The 22,716-nt window shown below is 39.5% G+C and overlaps 1 long non-coding RNA gene across 1 annotated transcript in view; it reads right to left on the minus strand.

Moving 5' to 3' along the window:
- Nucleotides 1-8,213: 8,213 nt before the first annotated feature.
- LOC131275834 (uncharacterized) overlaps nucleotides 8,214-22,716 on the minus strand; it is a 67,487-nt gene continuing 52,984 nt past the window's right edge. The window contains exons 2-3 of the long non-coding RNA XR_009183299.1: nucleotides 10,042-10,135; nucleotides 8,214-8,320 (exon numbers count right to left, since the gene is read on the minus strand). This is a non-coding gene — a long non-coding RNA (uncharacterized lncRNA). The remainder of the gene's footprint in view (nucleotides 8,321-10,041; nucleotides 10,136-22,716) is intronic.

Here is a 22,716-nt window from a genome sequence, read left to right on the forward strand (position 1 = left end):
TTTGGTCCTGGTAACCTCTGATGTGGAGAGAGTTTCCCTGTCACTTGTGCCACCTCAGTTCCTGGTTTCTATTGTCTCACCTTGACTCTCCCCTTCATTTCTCTTTTTTGTTGCATCATTATCTTGCTGCATGGCTCACTGTGTGGGCACTTGCTCACCACATGGGCACTGGCTTACCACATGGGTTGCCACATAGGCACTGGCTCACTATGCAGGCACTGGCTTACTGTGCAGGAACTAGGTCAATGCATTGGTTGCCACACAGACACTGACACCGTGTGGGTCACTGCCTTGCCACATGGGCCTGGCTCACCACATGGGCATGCCTTTATCAGGAGGCCCCAAGGATCAAACCTGGGTCATCCCATTTGTTAGATGGAAGCCCAATCACTTGAGCCACATCTGCTTCCCTCGCCCTCATTTTTGAAAGAGCAACTCGCTGTATAAATTTTTGTCAGGCATTTGTTTTCCTTCAGAACTTTTAGTATTTCAACCCTCTGCCCTCTTGTCTCCACTGAGTTCTGGTGAGAAATCAATCACTTCTCAATCTAATTGGGACTCCTTGTATGTAAAAATGTTGCTTTTCTCTTGCAGCTTTCAGAACTCTGATTGTCCTTTGTGTTTGGTAGTGTAATCAATATATGATGGAGTATATTTTTTCATGGTTATCCCATTTGGTGGTCACCAAGCTTCTTGGATTTACATATTCACACCTTCTTAAAAGTTTTTGGAACTGGTGTTTATGTGTGATGAATCTGGACTCAGATGGGATCTTCCTTCATAAGACTTTCATGCTAATGTGCTGGAGGTGCAGTTAATGTTGGGGTTTAAGATATATTTAGGGGATTTGAATCTCTGGACTGACAATGTGATAGCCAGGTCCTGAGCCTCAACAGACTCCAGCACCTACAATATGATTTATTGGACTTACCACACTCAGCTAAGATGGAGCTGAAGAAGGACAACCACCACACCATGGAGCCTAGAGTGATTACAACTGAAAGTGGGAGGATTGCATCCAACATCCATGTGGAATCTGAGCCTCCTCTTGACATAGAGGTGCAATGGACACAACCAATCCAATGTCCACATAGAAGAGGTGGCATTGGATTGGGAAAAGTGGACATGGTGGCTGATGGGTATGGGGAAAGGCAGGAAGAGATGAGAGGTGGAGGCGTCTTTGGGACATGGAGCTGCCCTGGATGGTGCTTCAGAGGCAATCACCGGACATTGTAAATCCTCACAGGGCCCACTGGATGGAATGGAGGAGAGTATGGGCCATGATGTGGACCATTGACTATGAGGTGCAGAGGTGCCCAAAGATGTACTTACCAAATCCAATGGATGTGTCATGATGATGGGAACGAGTGTTGCTGGGGGGGGGGGGGGAGAGGTGGGGTGGGGGGGTGGGGTTGAATGGGACCTCACATATATATTTTAAATGTAATATTATTACAAAATCAATAAAAAAATTTAAAAAAAAGTTTGTGAATGTTTCTGTTATTTTTTAAATATCCTTCTGGCCCTTTTTATCTTCTCCATCTGGCAGAGCCAGATATATTGGTATGCAATAGGCGTTTTAGGCTATTTTCACTTTCAATATTTCTTTTCTCTTTGTCCTCCTCAGCCTAACTCACATCAAATGTTTTTATTCAAGACCACTGCCAACTCCAATCTACTCTTGAAAGCCTCCTGAAAATTTCTCATTACCATTTATTTTGGTATTCAACTCTGGTACTATTGTTTTGCTACTTTTACTTAAATTGTTTACATTTTTCTCTTTACTTAAACTTTTATATTGCTCATTTTTTGTTTTTCTGATATACTTTAGTTCTTTACCTGGACTTTCATTCACCCGCTTTAGAGTTTTTAAGACCTCTCTTTCAAATACTTTGTTCATTATGTCCACATTCTCATCTTCTTCATTAGAACTTTCTGTATTTTTATCTGCTTCCTTTGTATGGACCATCATTTCATGTGTCTCTGTTTGTATTTTGGGTTTTTCTTGCACATTCTATGTGCTAATATTTTAAATGTTAATTCTTGTATTTATGCCCAGGATGGATTTTTTCACTTTGTAAACAGCTGGTGAGAAGACAAACATTTCCTTGGAATTCAGCCCTCTTATCAGGAAGGCTTGTCAAGGCAAATGTACTGTGCAGGGTTTTCCTTGTCTTTCTGGGCCTCCATCTTGTCCTGTGGCTTTGTTTGTTAGTTGTTTTGGAGCTTCACTATTTACAGGAGTTTGGTTTTCTGCTCTTTTCCTAGTATATAGACTGCCCTTTCCTGAGTATTTGAAGCTGTAGGCCTTTGTCTCAGACTGTCCACTTCTAGTTTTTCACACTCATTTCATTGTCTCATGTTGCTTTTGTGTAGAGTATAAATTCTGGTAGGAAGGTCACCCCAGACATTCCCAAGTTGTTCTTTCCTAGTTATAACAGAGCCAGGGACTAATGAAGGGTTGTAGGCTTGCTCCAATGTGTCCTGTGGAGATGGAGAGTAAGGACAGCAAAACTTGAATGTCTTCCTAAAGCTGAGCTTTTCTAGCCTGGCAACAAATGCAGCACTTCAGCTTACTCTCCCCCACAACCCTGGGGAACTACTGCTTTAAATCACCACTGCCTCTGCCTCTGTCCAGGAAAGGTTGGTAGATGCCACCCTGTTTGTGCAGAGCAGTTTGAAGCAATAACATCCTCCAGAGCCATTACCCAGTGATCTTAACTCATTATTAAAACCTGTGATCAATGATCAAGTGTGCCTCTCCTGTTCTTGGAGAATAGGATTTTTAAATACCTTTCTGCCAGTGGCAGCTAGCCAGGGTCTGTACCCCATGGGGGTGGCCTTTTGTGAGATTGTACAGTGGGCACCAGTAGCTGCCACTCAGAGACTGTAATTACAGTTTTTTATGATAGTTTATTGGCCTTTTCCTCCTGCTCTTTCATGGATGTTGTACAGTGTTATACTGGACTTGAACATTTGAAATAGGTGTTTCAGATGTTCCTTGCTTGTCTTATAGTTGTTGTGGAAGGACTGAGTACTGGAACTCCCTACTCTATTATCTTTCTAATGTCTCATAATTTTGATTTCACCTGCAGGTCTCCATTTTCAATTCTCATAATCTCCTAAACAATGAATGGCCTCACACTCACAACAATATTATTCTCGGAGGCCTGATTGTAATCCTGGTTCCAGAATGAAAAGAGATATAAGAAACCATGAGCCAGGCACTGGTAGCCCCAACCTCATTGATCTTAGGATTAAACCAGTTTGACAGCTCCCTGGTATTCATGGGGGATTCTTAAAGTCCCATTTATTGATACCCTTCCTCAAGAGGATGTAGACATCATGCCATAGGTACCTGAAATGTGGGGCTTTACCTCTACCCAGGATTGTAGACAAGGTTGAAACATTGGCTACTACTATCTTTGTGCAGAGCAGGTTGAAATAATAACTTCCCCCAGAGCCATTACTCAGTGATCTGAATTCAGTAATCAAAAACTGTGGTCAGTGATCAGCTGTAGACAATTTACTACACAAATGCTTCAGTCCTGTATTGCTCAAGACACCACCATACAAAAGATACAAAAGAAAGTTGAAAATAATGGCCAAAAAAACCGAATTCCATTCCATAATTTGCAAGGTACTCTGCAGCCCCCTAAATCAGTGGAACAAGTTGCTCTGTAGTGCATCTTGGGAACATAGGCTCAGGCACAGAAAATCGTGTAGTAAATGAACAGTTTATTAGTTAGCACAAATGTCCAGAAGAGGAGGCAAAAGATACAATCATGGCCAGTCTCCCAGGCAGGCCTGCTACTCAGGCCAGAGTTGGTAGATGCCTGCTCTACATGCTCCACTAGGAGAGAGTGACTCTGTACTGTTTTGGTGTTGAGTATTTATACACTCAGAGGGAAGATGACAATAAATCTTAACACATTTGATCTTATTTCACAATTTGGAATATTGTGCTTTTAATATACACTGAAAAACTGGCATTTATGGTAAATCACTGTCACCTTGATGGTGCTTTATTCACCGCAGGCCTAATTAAATGCCAGAAAATATAACCATTTTTTCATGCAATGATTTGAAGGAATTAAAAAGAGAATTATTATCTATAGACTTTTCATTAATCTCAATGCTTCAATATTGATTGATCCGTTTTAACAAATGGACCACACTAATCAGCAATGTCAGTAGTGGTAACCATGTGTGGGTGCCAGGATGTTGTATGGGAATTCCCTAAATTGCTATTGTAATTTTTCTGTAAATATAAATCTAAACATCTCTAAATATAAAATTAAAACATAATCACACTAAGGAAAAAAAGACTACTATGATCACTAATAAAGTATAGGTGGTTACAGAGATATCCTTTCATGTGAGGAGATGAAGTGAGCTTCAGGCTTAGTTATGAAGAATTTGGAGGCAGCCATTCAAAGTGCTAAGGCAAGAGCTTTCATGGCAGCAGTCACAGGAAGGGCAAATGCTTTAAATGGGGAAAGAAGTTCCCCAGTTCAAGGAACAGAAGAGAGAGTGGGGAAAATTGGTTGGGAATGCAATTGGAGAGCTGAGAAGAAAGCAGATCACATGGGACTTTGGAATCTGTATGGAGAGTGGTGGAAGCAGGGTAGAAGCAACAGGAGGAACATGGCATATTTCTGGGCAAGTTAACCCTTTTTTTAAAAAGATTATAGTTATTTATTTCTCTCCCCTCCCCCCCGCCCCAGTTGTCTGTTCTGTCTATTTGCTGCATCTTCTTTGTCCACTTGTGTTGTTGTCAGCAGCATGGGAATCTGTGTTTCTTTTTGTTGCATCATCTTGTGTCAACTTTCCGTGTGTGTGGCACCATGCCTGGGCAGATTGAACTTTTCTTTCATGCTGGGTGGCTCTCCTTACAGGGCACACTCCTTGTGCATGGGGCTCTCCTACTCAGGGGACACCCCTGTGTGGCAGGGCACTCCTTGCATGCATCAGCACTGCACATAGGCCAGCTCCACATGGGTCAAGGAGGACTAGGGTTTGAACAGCAGACCTCCTGTGTGGTAGATGGATGCCCTAATCATTGGGCCAAGTCCACTTCCCAAGTTAACCCTTATTTGTTCTAACCTACTAAGGTAAGGAATAGTCAAATGGGTAAGAAGATGTTTCTGCCTAACTTAGTGAATCTATCCAAAATATGCCAATCGATGAACAATATACTTGAATAAGCAAATATTAATAGGCCTATTTCAGTTGACCTTGACTATGTTGCTTCTCATCTTGCCCCAACAACCTTGTTCAATCCCTTCAGATGTCTCCCCCCTTTCTCTCTGGCTTTCCCTTGGCACATAAGCATGCTCTCCCCTCTCTTTATGGCTCATCCAAAACTGAAATATCTGCTTTGCTGAAGGCCTTCACCACTGTAAGTACTCTTCCCTCAATCTCCTCTCAGAGCTAAGGTTCTTAGATGAGTCTGTCATTACTTGACACTACTTCCTCATTTCCAATTCAACTAGCTGTGATCTTGTCACACTTCAACCAACTACTCCACTGAAACTGCTCTTCTAAGGACCATTTACATTCAAGTTCTCAATTGTAATGACACATTCCTCTTTATCTTCTTGATCATTTCTTCCTAATTTCTCTCATCATTATTTATAGGTTTGATTATATTTTTCCCTACTCCCACCTTGGCCTACCCATGTCATCCTTTTCAACTTCCTTCCTACCCTTTGGTTTCTTCCTTCTCAGTGTAGTCTTCCACCATTTATCCCTTTCCTGTTGATGCCCAAAGTTTCAAACTCCTGCCCATATACCCCTCACTCTAATATAATTTGGAGTGACCACTTCCAAATTATGGATTCAACTGAATCAAAATACAAGATAACCTAAATCTTCACATCTAGTGAGAACTGTCCCCTCAGCCCCACATCTGAATTTCCAGTGAACTCTCATAGACACCTCAAACTAAAGCTCATCATACAATGTTCTTCCCCCTCTTCCCTGTCAGGGTGTAGTCACCACCAATGGTCTAAGACAGAAGATAGAAGATTTCCTTGACATGTCCTGCTTTCTCATTCATTAATGCACTTAGTGATGATGTGTCAACTCTACTCCCTAAATACATTTTCTTAATTTCCCTCCTCTTCCCTGTTTTTCCTGCTATAGACTATCCCAAGTGCTTATTACTTGTATCCTGGCTCTCTATCACAAAATTTCTGCTAGTTCCTCTGCCTCTTGATGGAACGTTCTCCAATTCATCCTCTATATTGATGCTATTAAAAATATAACAACCCTATTGAAAATCTTTAACTGGTTTATGTAGTCTCCATAGTAAAGTCCAAATTCCTCAACATTTCATACCAAAAATCTCATGGTCTGGCCACAGTTCATCTCTCCAGGCTCACCCCTACCATCTCATCAGAGTTATGCTACAGTAGAGTTCAGGATATTCTAAAAAGGTTCTGAGTAGAAATTCACAAATTATTAATAAAATTCTGAACAAATAATTTTAATTTGTGAAAGTGGGGAAATTGGTTTAAACACAGTAATGGGCATTAAGAATAGCCAGGAAAAGAGCAGAATGTAAGTTTTGAGTACTGAACTCCTGTTTTTTATTGAAAACCTATTAACATCCTTAGGTGTTCAGTTTAGAAAATGCTACTGAAGGCATTTGGAACAACTTATAACAGGTCCTAGAATATGCTGTCTTCCCTTGTTTCTCCATCTCTGTGTGGGATGCCATCCATTCATTCATTTACTTTTTTAGTGCAAAAACATTTATTGTACATCAATTGTATATACTAAAACTAGCATAGTTTGGGCATTCAGAGGGAGAAAATGATCTACATGAGCCAAATTAGAAAACGTGCTTTAAAAAATCAGACTGAATGTTATGAACTTGGCAGTATAAAGTATGAGGAACTGAATTGGGGAAGATCATGAGACAGTAACCTTGCCCCATCCTTCTTCTACTGTCTCTGAGGTAGGTGTCAGGGTTTTATTTTAGGTATTTTGGGGCATAGATATTAAGTATGCATATATTTAAATTTATATTTTCTTCATGTATTCATTCTTTTGTTATGAAATATACATCATTGTCTCTAGTAATGTTTCTTGTAAAGTCTATTTTGTCTGATACTAATATAATTACTCCAGTTCTCTATTGGTTTCTGCTTGAATGATATGTCTTTTCCCATCATTTTATTTTCACTCTACTTGTGTCTTTAATCTAAGATGGGTCTCTTTTTTTTTTTTTAATTTTTTTATTTTTTATTGACTTTGTAATAATATTACATTAAAAATATATATGTGAGGTCCCATTCAACCCCACCCCCCCCACCCCCCCTCTCCCCCCTCCCAACAACACCCGTTCCCATCATCATGACACATCCATTGGATTTGGTAAGTACATCTTTGGGCACCTCTGCACCTCATATACATTGGTTCACATCATGGCCCATACTCTCCTCTATTCCATCATGTAGGCCCTGTGAGGATTTACAATGTCCGGTGATTACCTCTGAAGCACCATCCAGGGCAGCTCCATGTCCCGAAGACGCCTCCACCTCTCATAAGATGGGTCTCTTGAGACAGTATATAGTTTGATCTTGTAATTTCATCCAATCTGATGATCTCTAACATTGGGCTGTTCAGGCAATTCACATTCAATGGGTTGTTAGCATTTCTGGAATTATAAATTATATTAGTAGTTATTTATTTTCTATGTCTTCTTTCTTGTTTGTTCTTCTGTTTTGTATAAGTTACTATTTAGTGTAATCTTTAAGTTGATTTGTTTACTTTTAACATTTCCTTTAGTTATTCCTTTCAGATTCTTATTGAAAGATTGGAATACAGCTTATTTTATACATTCTACTTGAGATCAATCCATAAATACAGACACTTTTCTCCAATGTACCTCTATTTCTTTTCCCTTTTCTTTAGGTTGTTATGATATATATTTTTTATATGTTACAAATGCTCCATGTAAAAATTATTGATTTATACAATTTCCTTCTCATAAATTAAAACAAAAAATAAGACAATGTATACCTATAGAAGCTTTTATATTAACCTACATATTTAACATTTTCTGTGCTCTTCATTGCTTCCCAATGGAGTAAGTTCTTTTCAGTCTGCAGTACTTCCTTTCAGTTTTCTTGTAAAGCAGATATGGTAGTTAAAATGATTTGTCAAAGGTGGGGCAAGATGACATCTGAGTGAGTGCACTTCATCTTCTCTCCTGCAAAGAAGCGGCTGAGTAGGGTTGGAATCCTGCTGGACTGGGCTGTTCTGGCTGCTTGATGAAGTTTCTGTCATGATCTCTGGAAGAGATCACTGCCTGCAAGGGATGGTGTTTGATTAGTATTCCCAACTAAAAATTCTTTTGGTCTGGTGCTCCATTACATGTTACACGCACAATTCACAGAGGTTACAGTATAAGTGGGGATATTTGTACTTACCATGAGGGGTGCCTCTTCCTAGAAACCCAAATGTCCTGTTTTTAGGGTGCATCTCACAGATTTCAAGGAATTTGAAACAGTGGGGCCCACATGTGCAACATCACAGACAGGTTGGGGATTCTGAGATTGGTTACTCAGACCACCAAAACTCACATAGCCATGCTGGTTTCCCCAAAGGAAAGACTTGGAATACTCATGTGTCTTGTTATCCATGTGTGGTATTTTCCTGTCTGACTCTCAAAGAGTCAGATAGACAAGGTCAGTGAAAAGTTTGCTTTTTGACAAGGTTGATTTTTGGGTTTGAGCATCTCCAATTAACAGGGGTGTAAAAGATGCTGTTGTATTGCAGTAATTTGTGACAGGAGTGCTCTTTCTGGCAATGCTTCCCTCCCTTATTTAGAGATATTGCCATGGTGAACAAGTAGGACTTGGATGATTAAGGCCTTAGCTCTAAGCCCCAATGGACCACAGAAGAAGACTGCTTTCAAATGGCAAAGAATCAGGAGGAAGGAATTGGAAGATTTTTCCACTGCCCCAGGTGGCCTCAGCCACTTGGGGAATTGCTGGGAGTCTCCAGAGCCCCACCTCTCATCCCAGAGTCCCTGAGATCTGTAAGAACAAGGACATTCACAGTTCCCGTCTCAGAGGGAATCTCTTCCCAGGTAAAGATGGCTTTACATGGCCTGTCTGCAAGTCCATGGTCTCCCAATCTCCATTCGGGCTTCAGGCTGAAGCTTCCTATGATAGCATATCTAATCTGAGCCCCTATTTGTTTCTGACTGCTGAGTTGAGAGGGATTCCCAATGACAGTGAGTGTGTCCTGCACGAAGGCAGAAAGTTGGGCCAAGTGGGACCCTGGTGCCCACAGCTCCTGCAGGCCCAGTCCACAGGGCAGATATCAGCTTTCTGCCTTGAGTGGTTCCCAGTTGGGCTCTGAGGGCCTAGGATGGAGCCTGGCAAGTGACAGGTGCTGTGCTCAATCAAGGGTGGCCAATAGCAGGAATTCTGCAGCCACACTGGTGGGAGGATGATGGGTGGAATGGGTGGACATGATGGGAAGGTAGGGGAGGGCAAAGCCCAGTTGGGGCTCTCTAGATGCCCAGAGTAGGCTCACTAGAGGACAGAAGTTCCTGGGTATGGTTGGAAAATAAAGCCTCTGAATTCCTCCCTTATCTGCTGGTTCAAGCATGTTGAGTAGATGGGGCCCTGGGCAGGCTTGGTGTTAGAGAGCATCCAAAGGAAGGCCCAAAAGGGAGGGCAGCTCACTGCTGGGTGAGATGGCAGGGGTGAAGGCAGTTCCAGTTGAGAAGTTGAAGAAACCTGGGTCCAGGCAGGGACCAGCATAGGCTGGTGATGTGGTTGGGCATGGTATTTCGATGGGATTGGGGTACTTTCCAGAAACTGAACAGGGCTGGGCAGGGTTGGGTAGTGCTGCAGGACTGATGGCACAAAACCCTGAATTCCTGACTTGGTGGTGTGTTGAAAGCCAAGGGGAGCCATGCTTCCTTGGAACTCTTCTGGTGATTGCATGGGACAGGGGGTACAGGCCTAAGCCTCTGGTCTACCTGAGAGGGAGATGGACACTGCTGGGCTTTCTCACCTTGTGCCTTGTGCCCACTGCACTTGCACTTGGAATGTCAGCACTAGCAAGACTGGAAGGCTACCACAGCAGCTTGGATGTCTGGCATAAATTCCTGTTATTTAAGAAAGAAATAAGTAATTTATTATAAATTGTGCTTTTTCTGTAGCCACAATTTCTTAGCACACACCTGCCATCTGGTGAATGGTGAATCATGGTGAAGAATGAATGTTTTTAGGTTCTATCCTGGTCCACACTGACTCAGATTTGTATTTGAGGTCCTTATCCTGTCACTTTTCCTGGGTCTTGCTGTTTGCAGTGTGCCACAGTGTCCCCAGACCCGAGAGGCCATGACATGTGTCAATACACACCCTAGTTGCTGATCTATGGTGGCGGGGATGCCACCCCTTCAGAGGGATCAGGGCACAGGTTCTGCCTGGCACTCTGATTTGACTTCTTCTGGTTCTCTTCTGTCACTCTCCTCTTTTCCCACCCACTGTCAATCTGCCATGTGGTATCACTGAAGTCAGCAAAGCTTTCCTTTCACATGACTATGACTTTTTTCTCTTCCAGTGACCCCTAATTTCTGGGTTCTGATGCCCTCACATTTCTCTCTCTAGAAATGTTTTAATTGTGGTAAAATAAACATAACATAAAATTATTTTAACCATTTATAAGTTCATAATTATGTGACATTAAGTACACTGACAATTTTGTATAATATTTATCACTGTTTTTTTCCCAGAAACTCACTATCCCAAACAGAAACACACATTAAGCAAAATCCTCTTCACCCACCACAGACTTGTTAAAACTCATCTGCTTGCAGTCTTTACAAATTTGCTTATCCTATGTATTTCATATTTTAAAAATCATGCAATATTTTTCTTTTTGTATCTGGCTTATTTCACACAGCATGGTGTCTTCAAGCTCATCCATGCTGTAGCACATACATTTTTTTAAAAGCAGTTTTAGGGATTGTGGGAAGATGGCACTGCACTAGCAGGCAGGGTTAAATTCTCTCATAAAAAACAATGGAGAAATATCCAAAAGATGCCTGCAGGAACAGCTTTGGGGGCCAGCAGAATAGGACAGTGCTACAGAACTCCCAGGAGGGTGAGGGGCAGAGAGGAAAAAAACTCAAAACAACAAACATGAGTTACCAACTCCCTGCAGTGGCTGGGGAGGGTTTGCCTGCCCACCCCCAAGATATTAAGTTGTGGTAAAACCCCTGGCTCACTGAAGCTGACAGAGAAGGGAACATGTCGGCTGTTTCAAGAGAAACTGGAGAAGGAGTTGGAAAGATTTCTTTTGATGAATTTGGCCAGCAGAGCCTGCTTTGAATCTCTGCTCTGGAGAATCAACAAAGCAACAGAGGAAAGCCCAGACTGAAACAGCTCTGTGGAAAGATGCACTGATGAGCAACACTTGCTCACTAGTCTGAAAAATGCATGGACAAAAACTGTTTTTGGTTCTCTCTATCTTAACACCTGAGGGAAAACCTGGACCCCATTAGTGGGCCCCTGGACTGATTTTTGTAATTTAAACTGGGCAATAAAGATTTAGAATGAGTTGAATGAAATATTTTTAAAATGCTGTGAAACAAAATAGGCAAGAGAGAGAAATTGACCAACAAAGAAATTAACAAACATATTCAGATGCCTAGATATCAGCAAAAATTTACAAGTCATAGTAGGAAACAGAAAGAGATGGCCCCATGAAAGAATCAAACTAAATATTCTGAAGAGATACAGGATTTAGGACAATTAATCAGAGATAATCTCACAACTCTCCTGTCGATTAAAATAATTTAAAGAAAATATGAGTAAAGAGACAAGTAATGGAAGAAATTGTAGCATTGATGTGGAGAAAGTGGTCATGGTAGTTGCTAAGGGCAGGGAGAGGGAAGAATGGATGTGTTGTGGGGCCATTTTCAGGACTTGGCACTGATTTGGCACTGATATTGCAGGGACAGATGCTGGACAATATATATCCAGCCATAACCCACTGAATGGACTGGGGGAGAGTGTAAACTACCATGTAAACTGTTATCCATGTGGTGAAGCAGTGCTCCAAAATGTATTCACCAAATGAAATGAATGTGCCACAATGATGAAAGAGGTTGTTGATGTGGGGGGAGTGGAGTGGGGGTTGGGGGTATATGGGAACCTCTTATATTTTTTAATGTAACATATTTTGTGATCTATGCATCTTCAAAAAATATAATTCAAAATGATGGGGTGGGGGGTGGGGAGTGGGTTATATGGGGAACCTCTTATGTTTTTTAATGTAATGTTTTGTGTGATCTATTAACTTTGAAAAGAGTTAAAGATAAATAAATTTTTTCTTATCCCCCCAAAAAAAGAAGATACTGCATGAGCTTAAAGAACAATTTGAAAGCCTGCAAAGAAAAGTAACAGAACTTATGGGAATGAAAGAAATGATGGATGAGATTAAAAATACATTAGAGACACATAAGAGCAGATTTGAATTGCTTAAAGACAGAATTAGTGATTTTGAAGATGGAACATCTGAACTGGGAAAAACAGAAGAACTGAAAGAGAATAAAAGAATGGACAAAATGGAGCAGAATCTCAGGGAATGACATGCACATTTACATTATCAGTGCCCTAGAAAGAGAAAAGAATGACAAAGGGGCAGAAAGAATATTTTAAGAAATAATTGAGAATTTCCCAACCCTTATGAAAGACATAAACATCAATATCCAAGCAGGACAATGCACAAGAAACAGAATAAATCTGAATAGACCTACCCTGAGACAACCACTATTCAGAAAGACAAATATCAGTGATAAAGAGAGGATTTTGAAAGCAACAAGAGGAAAGTAAAACATCACATACAAGGGAAACTCAATAAGATTAAATGCTGACCTCTCATCAGAAACCATGGACGCAGGAAGAAAGTGGCATGATGTATTTAAAGTACTGAAAGAGAAAAACTGGAGTCAAGAATTTTATATCTGGCAAAACTGTCCTTCAAATATGAGGGTGAGTTTAGTCTTCACAGACAAAAATACTGATATAATATGCTATCAAAAGACAAGAATTTAAAGAGGTACTAAAGGGATTGCTGCAGACAGGAAGGAAAAAAGTGTGAGAGATTTGGAGAAGAGTATAGAAGTGAATATTATTAGGAAGCATATATTAAAGGGTAAAAAACAGACAATAGAACAGTATTACAACAGAGGGCTAAAGGACAAAATGGATGAACAAGTACTTTTACTGTAATAACATTGAATACTAATGGATTGAATTCCCTCATCAAAAGACATCGACTGAAATAATGGATAAAAAATTATGAGCCATCTATATGTTGTCTACAAGAGACCCATCTCATAAGGTCACAAACAGGTTAAAAGTGAAAGGTTTGGGGAGATTATGTGGTCAATGGTTAAGCACTGGCTTTCCACACTCCCACATAAGAAGTCTTGGGTCCAATCATTGGGGCTTGTACATAAAAAAAAAAAAGTTAAAGGTTGGAAAAAGATATCCCATGCAAATAGCAACCAAAGAGGGCTAGAGTAGTTACACTGCTAATGGACAAAATAGATTTCAAATGTAAAACTGCTATAAGGGATGAAGTTTATTATATATTATAAAAGGGACAATTCACCAAGAAGAAATAACTATACTAAATATTTATGAACCTAACTTGAATTCCCCAAGAGACATGATGCAAACACTGAGAAAACTGAAGGAAGAAATATTTATCTTTATGATAATATTTGGAGAGTTCAATATACCACACTCAGTATTGGATAGAATATCTGGACAGAGGATAAATAAAGAAATAGAGAAGATGAATAATATGATAAAGGAACTAGACCTAACAGATATCTATAAAGCACTGTATCCCAAATAAAAAGATATACATTCTTTTCAAGTGTTCATGGATCCTTCTCCAATATAGACTATATGTTGGGTCAAAACACAGGTCCAAATAAATTTTAAAAGGTTGAAATTATACAAAATACTTTCTCTGATCATAACAAAATGAAGCTGGAACACAAGCATGGATGGAAAAGGGGAAAGTCATAAATATACAGTGATTAAACAACACACACTTAAATAATCAGCGGGTCGAAGAAAAATTGCATGAGAATCCAGAAAATATCTTGAGACAAATGAAAACGAGAACACAACATATCAAAACCTATGGGACTCCACAAAGGCAGTACTGAGATGGAAATTTATAGCCCTCAATGCTTACCTTAAAAAAGAAGAAAGAGATAAACATGAAGATCTAACTGCACACCTGGAGGACCTAGAAAAAGAACAGTAAACTAATTCCAAAGCAAGCTGAAGTAAAGAAATAGTGAAGATCAGAGCAGAAATAAATAAAATTGAGAACAGAAAACCATAGATACTCAACAAAACCAAAAGTTGTTTTCTTTGAGAAGATAAATAAAATCAACAAACACAAACACTTAGCTAGACTGACAAAGAGAGAAAAAGCACAAATAAATAAAATAAGAAATGAAAGACGGGATGTTTCAACTGAACACAGAAATAAGAGAGATCATAAAAGGATACAGTGAACAACTATATGTCAAAAAAGTAGACATTGTAGATGAGATGGACAAACTCTTATAAATATATGAACCGCCTACATTGACCCTAAAAGAAACAGAAGACCTTAACAAACTAATCATAGGTGAAGAGATTGAAACAGTCATCAAAAACCTCCCAAAGATTAAAAGCCCAAGACTAGATGGTTTCACAGGTGAATTCAATCAATATTTAAAGATGATCTAATGCCAATCTTGCTCTAGCTCTTCCAAATATTGAGCAGGAAAGAATGCTACCAAACTCATTCTAGGATGCCATCACCACCATAATGCCAAAGCCAGGTAAAGATAGTACCAAAAACCCACAAAATTACAGACCAATATCAATGAATATAGGCAAAAATCCTCAAAAAAATACTTGCAAACAGAATCCAAAAGCACATTACAAGAATTATACAAATGATCAAATGTTTTTTATTCCAGGTATGCAAGGATGGCTCAACACAAGAAAATCGAATAGTGTAATTGTTAGAGTTTGCCCTTCCCCCTAAAAAGATTTGCACTGATTAACAGGTCATAAGGCTGTGACTCCATTAGAATTGATTGAGCAAGAAGCCAATGTGCAGAGTACAGCATATTTCCACCCAAGGATGAGCCATATCACAGCGGGAATGGAGCAGATAAGGACCCTCATCCCTTCCAGGCCACCAGACCCCCACATTCCAAGTAAACCCTACCTCCTGGCCCACTACCCCCAAGTCATGCATGAGAAGAATTCACTTTTACAACCCCTACTAACCCCCTCCTCATGGACTAGTGTTTCCCTGCTTATTGCTGTACTGTATAAAGTCATATCCATCACTTCATGAGTTGTCTGAAGTCTGATCTTCAGATCCCCTCTACTAGAAGAGTTTCCCAATAAACTTACTGCCTGCCTGCAACCCTCAGTCTCTGTCTCTCAGTGAGCACTGTTTTTCTCTAACATTTGTTGATGAAAACCCAGCTCTGGGTTTCCACCCTGCCACTGTTGAATGCTCATCCAACATCAGACATCGAATCTCAGCTGAGTGAGTTAAGGATTTCTCCACTGGAGGATCCTGCTGTCTCTCTCTCTCCTTTATCCATTGTCCAGAAAAACCCGCTGAGAAAAAACCTAGTGCTAGGTCAGGATCTTCAATATTCCCTGAGGGCCACAGCAAATGAAAGGCCTGCGTCCTCATGGGAAGAGACCCGTGGCTCTGGAGACATCCAGTCCCAAGTGCAGTCTCCTGTTTTCTTGGAGATATCTGACTGATTTGGGGATGCCTGTCTCACAAGCTCCTCTGTCCTAGAGATCCTTAGTCTCACCCAGGCCACCTAAAATGGGGAAATCAATTTTGCCCCCCCCAAAGCCATGCCTCTGGGTTTTCTCCTTCAAAACCTTAAAATGTTGTACCCAAAAGGAGACATCAGACCCAAAAATCTCATTTTCTGTTTGACCTCTGTGTGGCTGCAATACCAATTGGACAATGTAAGTCAATGACGAGAAAATGCACTTTAGTTCCCAAGTTCTCTGAGACTTAAAGAACTTTATCCAGCATAGTGGCAGGCCTGTGAGATTCCTTACACTCAGGCCTTCTCTCATCTTTGTATCCACCACTCCCTCTATCAGCCCTGTTCTTTTACACCAAAAACCTCCTCAAAAGCTTTCTTCTTTCTCCTTTCTGCCCCTCAAATCCCCCAAAAACCTCAACTTTGATCCAGCTGGTCAGGCTCCCCCTTCAACTCCATATATACCTTGGACATCACCACCATCCCACCCTCCTCATCCTCTGACTCCCCTTCCTCATAGTCACTGCTTTCTACCCCAACTTTATCCCCTCCTCATACAGGAACCAGGGCTGGAGCTCTTCATAAAAACTAGCTCTTGCCTAAATTGAATAGCTTATTTTTCTTCACAGAAAAAAATGAAAGATGTGAAATTTAATAGAAAGTTTGTAGCTGATTGAAATTTGATAAGTTTGTTCAAGAAAAGTATGATTTTTCCTAGGATGGGATGGCTGGTTTTCGTAAAATCAGAATGGAAGTATGTTATTGTGAACTAATTGCAGCATTCATGAGTAAGAATGACAACACTGTACTAAATGCTACTTATTTTGACCAATAGCAAGAGAAATAACTGGATTTTATTTACCAAAAGAGTAAGGCAACTTTGTATTTTACAGTCCACACCAGGGCTTACAAATGCATGATTTAGCTTCAGAAATTTCAAAACAAACATGAACACTTTTCAAATGGTCCATAAATGTTTTCAGGAATTTTTAACTTGTTACATTTCTATGTAGATGAAGCACTGAAAAATGCAGAGTCTGTATCTTGGCATGACCCAAATGCATTGCTGGCTCAGGAACTCTGCCAGTTCAAACAAGTCCAAAGGAAGGAAAGCACATAATGAATGTTAGTTTTGTGTTCACTTCACACAAACTCAGAGAAGTCAAACGGTCAAAGCTTAAGATCAATTCTGTGATATTAGTGGGAAAAAAAGTGGAGAAAGAAGCCATGCTATAGGCAATAGTCTTAATGATAAAAACACACAGCAATTAAAGACAGAGAATCAAAAGCCAGACTCTGTTAACTCTTACAATGAAATAATATTTCTCTGGGCATGTAAACCACAACATACTTTGAAAATGTGGTTGACAACTCAACTATGATTTACAAATAATCATCAAGTAGAAAAATATTAATTGTCATTCCTCACTAGTCCCCAGAATAGGAGCATCAAAGAAACATTTGCAAAGAAAACAAGTCACCTGTCTTTCTTATCTCAAGCTAGAACAGCATAATGCTACTCTCCAGATTTAAAAAGTGAACCAAACTCATCAAAAATTCTCATCTCATCCTAGAATATGAAGTCACAGAAGCTAATAAGCTACATCAACAGGATAAGTCTCATGTTGTTTTCATAGTGGGTGAAATGGGTGTGTGGATCCATTCATACTCCCATCTAGTTTCTCTTGATAATCATTGTCGAATGGCCTGCACAGATTGTAAGTGTCACACACAGACATACAGACTGTGAAAGACCCCTACAGATCACTACAGCACACACGTACAAATCTAAGTAGTTAAATAAAGGGTCAGGGCTCTTTCTGTATGTATTAGTTTGGGTAAAATGCACTCCTAATTCAGTGATTTGAATCTCTCAGATGATGAATCCTAACAGGAGAAAATGGTACATATCTTTCCGGACTAAGTTTAGGATGTACCAAAAAACAAGATAATAAAACACTTGACCCAGTCTGAATGAATGAATGAATGAATGAATATTGATGTTATCTTTCCCTTCTCTCACTCCTCTGCTTTTAAACTAGCAGTCCCATTCCTGGGCCCAGATAACACTGATTCCCACATGGAGACACCAAATGAAAGCCTTACCACATCCACTAACTGCACCTTTATCAGGCTAAGCTCCCATCATGCCTGCTCTGTGCAACTCCCTCCCATCATCCTATCAGCAGATCCTGCCCTCAACTTGGTCAGGTAATGGTGCCCAGGATTTCAGTCAAGCAAAGAGTGGTCTAATTTTTACTGTGAGAACATTTTGGGGACATAAATCATTAGTGAGTTGCTCACCCCCATGCCTGACTAACATCTACAGTCAGCTAAGAATGTCCTCAGCAATGAAAGCTATCTCATCCAATCAGTGGAAGGCCTTTCAATGAGAAGTGGTTCCAGCAGTCAGTGAGAGAATTCCCATTTCTACTTCAGACAGACATCTTCTCCTAGGGAAATAGTCCATCAAGAACGTTCATCAAAGTTCTAGGCTTGCAACCTGCTCTACAGAATTTAAACCTGCACATCACTGCAGTCACGTGAGATAATTTTATAATATCTCATATTTACAGATACCTCCTGTCAGTTGTTTCCCTCGAGAATCTGACAGAGTTGAAATTAGATTGTTATTTTAAAAACTTGATTGCTATAGATTTAGGATGTTAAATTTAACCCCCTATAAACATAAAACAAACATTTGAAAAATATACACAGAAAGAAAGAACTAAAAACTTTACTGCAAAAAAATCAAATCAATATAAAAGTAGGCAGTAAAGGAAGAATTGAGAGATATGAAAGATTTAAGACTTACTCAATTATATGGTATACTTATATTATATTTCAAAGAAGGTTTAAGAAGTCATTCCCTCCCATGAATTGTCATTGCTATGTCCACCTCTCAAACACCAATACCATGCTGAATATGAGGAACACAGAGCACATAGATGGTTGGCATAAAGAATAAGGTGTAGAAGACTTGCTTTCCATTGTTATGGAACTCCTACACACTATATATTTAAAGGAAAGAAAGGGAAATAATGAGATCTCTAGTTTTTGGAAGGTGTAAATTATTCCAAAGAAACTGAGAATAACAGTAAAAAGAAATAAAAAATATGAATTGTCTTTCCCTCAGCAATTTTAAATGGTAATAATATTCCTTATGCTTTAAGCAACAGAATACTTTTATGTAAAACCATGACATCACTTTAGTTGTGACATCATTTCAACTCCAAACATGAAGGATTACAGAAAACAAATTGGATATTTTCAATGTCAACATTATCAACACTTTCAAAGCCATATATTATTATTGGTTTCAAACTAGAAATGTGGAAACCTCTGGAGTGTTCTAGGCTTTAATTTCTGATAAGATAAACATAGCTAGATACAACCCACATAAACACCAAGCCCTTTGGGATCTTGAACATTTTTGTTAAAAGTGTAGTGAGTTATTGAGACCAAAAAGTAAGAGGAAACCACTGAGTATGATCCATAGACCTTACAAGGAGCCATTGCTATGGAACTCCAAGTCCCTATATAAGTCCTATGATCTCAGATATGTGGTCCACTATCCCAGACTGCTCTTTTTGGTGACCTGTTTCACAAAGACTGTTCTTGGCTTGTTTATTTCTCATTCTTGTGGATTATTAGTTTATTTTGTCTGTTTATTATATATTTTTTCTTTTTGTCCTTATTTTTTCCAAGATTTTCTTTTCTTTATTCTTTTTTTTAGTTTTTTTATTTTATTATTTTTTTAAAATATTACATTCAAAAAATATGAGGTCCCATTCAACCCCACTGCCCCCACCCCCCACTCCCCCACCAACACTGTCTCTCATCATCATGACACATCCGTTGCACCTGGTAAGTACATCTCTGAGCATCACTGCACCCATAGTCAATGGTCCACATCATAGCCCACACTCTCCCACGTTCCATCCAGTGGGCCCTGGGGGGATCTACAATGTCCCGTAATTGACTGTGAAGCACCACCCAGGACAACTCCATGTCCCGAAAACGCCTCCCCATCTCATCTCTTCCTCCCATTCCCCACACCCAGCAGCCACCATGGCCACCCTTCCCACACCCATGCCACATTTTCTCTGTGGACATTAGATTGGTTGTGTCCATTGCACATCTCTGTCAAGTGGGGGCTTAGATTCCACATGGATACTGGATGCACTCCTTCTGCTTTCAGTTGTAGACACTCTAGGCTCCATGGTGTGGTGGTTGACTTTCTTCAACTCCATGTTAGCTGTGTGGGTAAGTCCAATAAATCAGAGTGTAGGAGCTGAAGTCTGTTGAGACTCTGGGCCTGGGTATCTTTTCTTTATTCTTTATATCCAAATATAATCAAGTCATTTGAAATCATTGGGAATGAGAGAAAACTATCTTATTATGGAGTATGCTAGTAGAGGAAAACTCTTTGAACACCTTGTGGCTCAATGTCTTCTGTAAGAACAAGAAATCTGAAAGAAATTTGATCAAGCAGTATCTGCTCGGCAGTATTGCCAACAAAATTGCATTGTGCAAAATATTTTAATCAACATTTCTCTGAAAAGGAAATGGCCAAAAACAATATGAAAGAAACGTTCTCTAACTCGCTATTAGTGAAATGCAATACAAAACAATAATGAAATACCATCTCACACTGCATTGAATGGAAATTTTAAAAGTAACAAAATAATAAGTGCTAGAGAGGATGTGGACAAATAGGAACACTCCTTCACTATTGGTGGGATTGTAAAATGCTACAGTCTCTGTGGAAGACAGTTTGGCTGTTCCTCAGGAAGCTAAATAGAGAACTGCTGAATGGTCCAGCATTTCCTCTACTAAGAATATGTCCAGAAGAAATGAAAACTGTGACACAAACAGACATCTCCACACCGATGTTCACAGTGGCATTATTCACAATTGCCAAAAGGTGGAAACAACCCAAGTGTCCATCAACCAATGATTGGATAAACAAAACATGATATAGACATATGATGGAATACTATGCTGCGGTAAGAAGAAATGAAATTTGGACACATATATAATTTGGTTGAATCTTGAAGACATTATGCTAAGTGAAGAAAGCCACACACATAAGGACAAATATTGCATGGTCTCATTAATATAAACTAAATACAAAGAATAGAAGCATGGAGGTAAAACTTCAAGTATAGGTTATTAGTAGATAAGAGGAAAGCTGAGAAGGACTATCGATACTTAATGCATGTAGAAGTTTTAATTAACTGGACTATGAAAGTGTGAAAATGGATAAAGTTGATGGTAACACATTATAGTGAGTAGCAGCTGGTTTATAAATGGGATTGTGGCTGAAAAGGGTAGTCTAGGGATGTAAATGTCAACTGAATGAAAGCTGGAGAATAATCTAAGGACTGGATAACACCATGAACCCAGATAGATAAAATTTGTGTTTGATGGTACAGATGCAGGAGAGTCCTTCTGTGGGCTAGAGCAGATGTATGTCACTATTGCAGGGTGGTGAGAATGTGGAGAAGCATGGGAAAACTCAATTGGTTTGACATATGGACTGTGATTAACACCAGTACTGTAATATTCTTGAATCAATGCCAAAGATGTACTGTGTTGATAATGGGAGGTGTGGAAAAGATGTGCCAAATACATGCTATGGACCATGGTCTGTGGAAATAATCTGTAACAAGTGTTCCAACACAGGGTGGTGTGTTGATGAGGGGGAGTTGAGTGGGAATTCTATATATGTGCATGATTTTTTTTTGTTTCACAACTTCTGTAATAAAAATATATTTTAAAAAAATGATAGGGTGGGTTGGGGGTAAAATATGCCAAATGTAAGTTATGGCCTAATATTTTTATGATATACTTTCAAATTTTGTAACAAATGTTTCACAATGCAAGGTGTTGTTTCTGGGGTGTTGTTTGGAACCCCTGTTTGATGTTATGCATGCCTATTTTGTAGGCTCAGAACTTTTACTATACATGTATTGTTTATCCATGTTCGTGTATGAATGATGTACTTCAATAAAAATTTTTAAAAAGATAAAAAAGCAGAAAATCCCAGTTCTCCAATTTAAAGGAAATGAATTCTATGAGTAATAAGAGTGACTCCATTCCTAGTCAACCCTCCAAATGATAAGTCAGTTTTTAATTTTGATGAAGACACCCTTATAGATATGATAAAAATATCATCTTCTGTGAATCCCACATTTATGTCATATGAAATAACTTTTTGCCTAGCCAAAGTCACACAAACTTTTCCTATATTTTTTCCTGATAATTGTGTAATTCTACTTCTTTCTTTAAATATTTTTACTTTTTTATTTTTTTTAAAGATTTATTTTTATTTATTTCTCTCCCATCCCCCTGCATTGTCCACTCTTTGTGTCCATTCACTGTGTGTTCTTCTGTGTTTGCTTGCATTCTTGTCATGCAGGACTGGGAAACTGTGTCACTTTTTCATTGCATCATCTTGTGGTGTCAACTCTCCATGTGTGTGGCACAACTCCTGGGCAGGCTGCATTTTTTTTTGTATGGAATGGTTCTCATTGCAGGGTACACAGGGGACACCCCTGCGTGGCATGGCACTCCTTGCATGCAGCAGCACTGCACATGGACCAGCTCACCACATGGGTCAAGTGACCCTGGGTTTGAACCCTGGACTTTCCATATGGTAGGCAGGTGCTCTATCAGTTGAGTCACAAACATTTCCCTAGTTCTACTTCTTACACACAGTTCTTTTTTTCCCAATTTTGTGTTGATTTTTTGCTTGATGAGCCATAGGAGTCTACGCTCATTTTACTATTTATTCTTCATTTATTAATGTCATTAGGGATGCATATGTGTATGTGTATATGTATATATGTAGT

Source organism: Dasypus novemcinctus, chromosome 24, assembly GCF_030445035.2.
Source record: "Dasypus novemcinctus isolate mDasNov1 chromosome 24, mDasNov1.1.hap2, whole genome shotgun sequence".
NCBI lineage: Eukaryota > Metazoa > Chordata > Mammalia > Cingulata > Dasypodidae > Dasypus > Dasypus novemcinctus.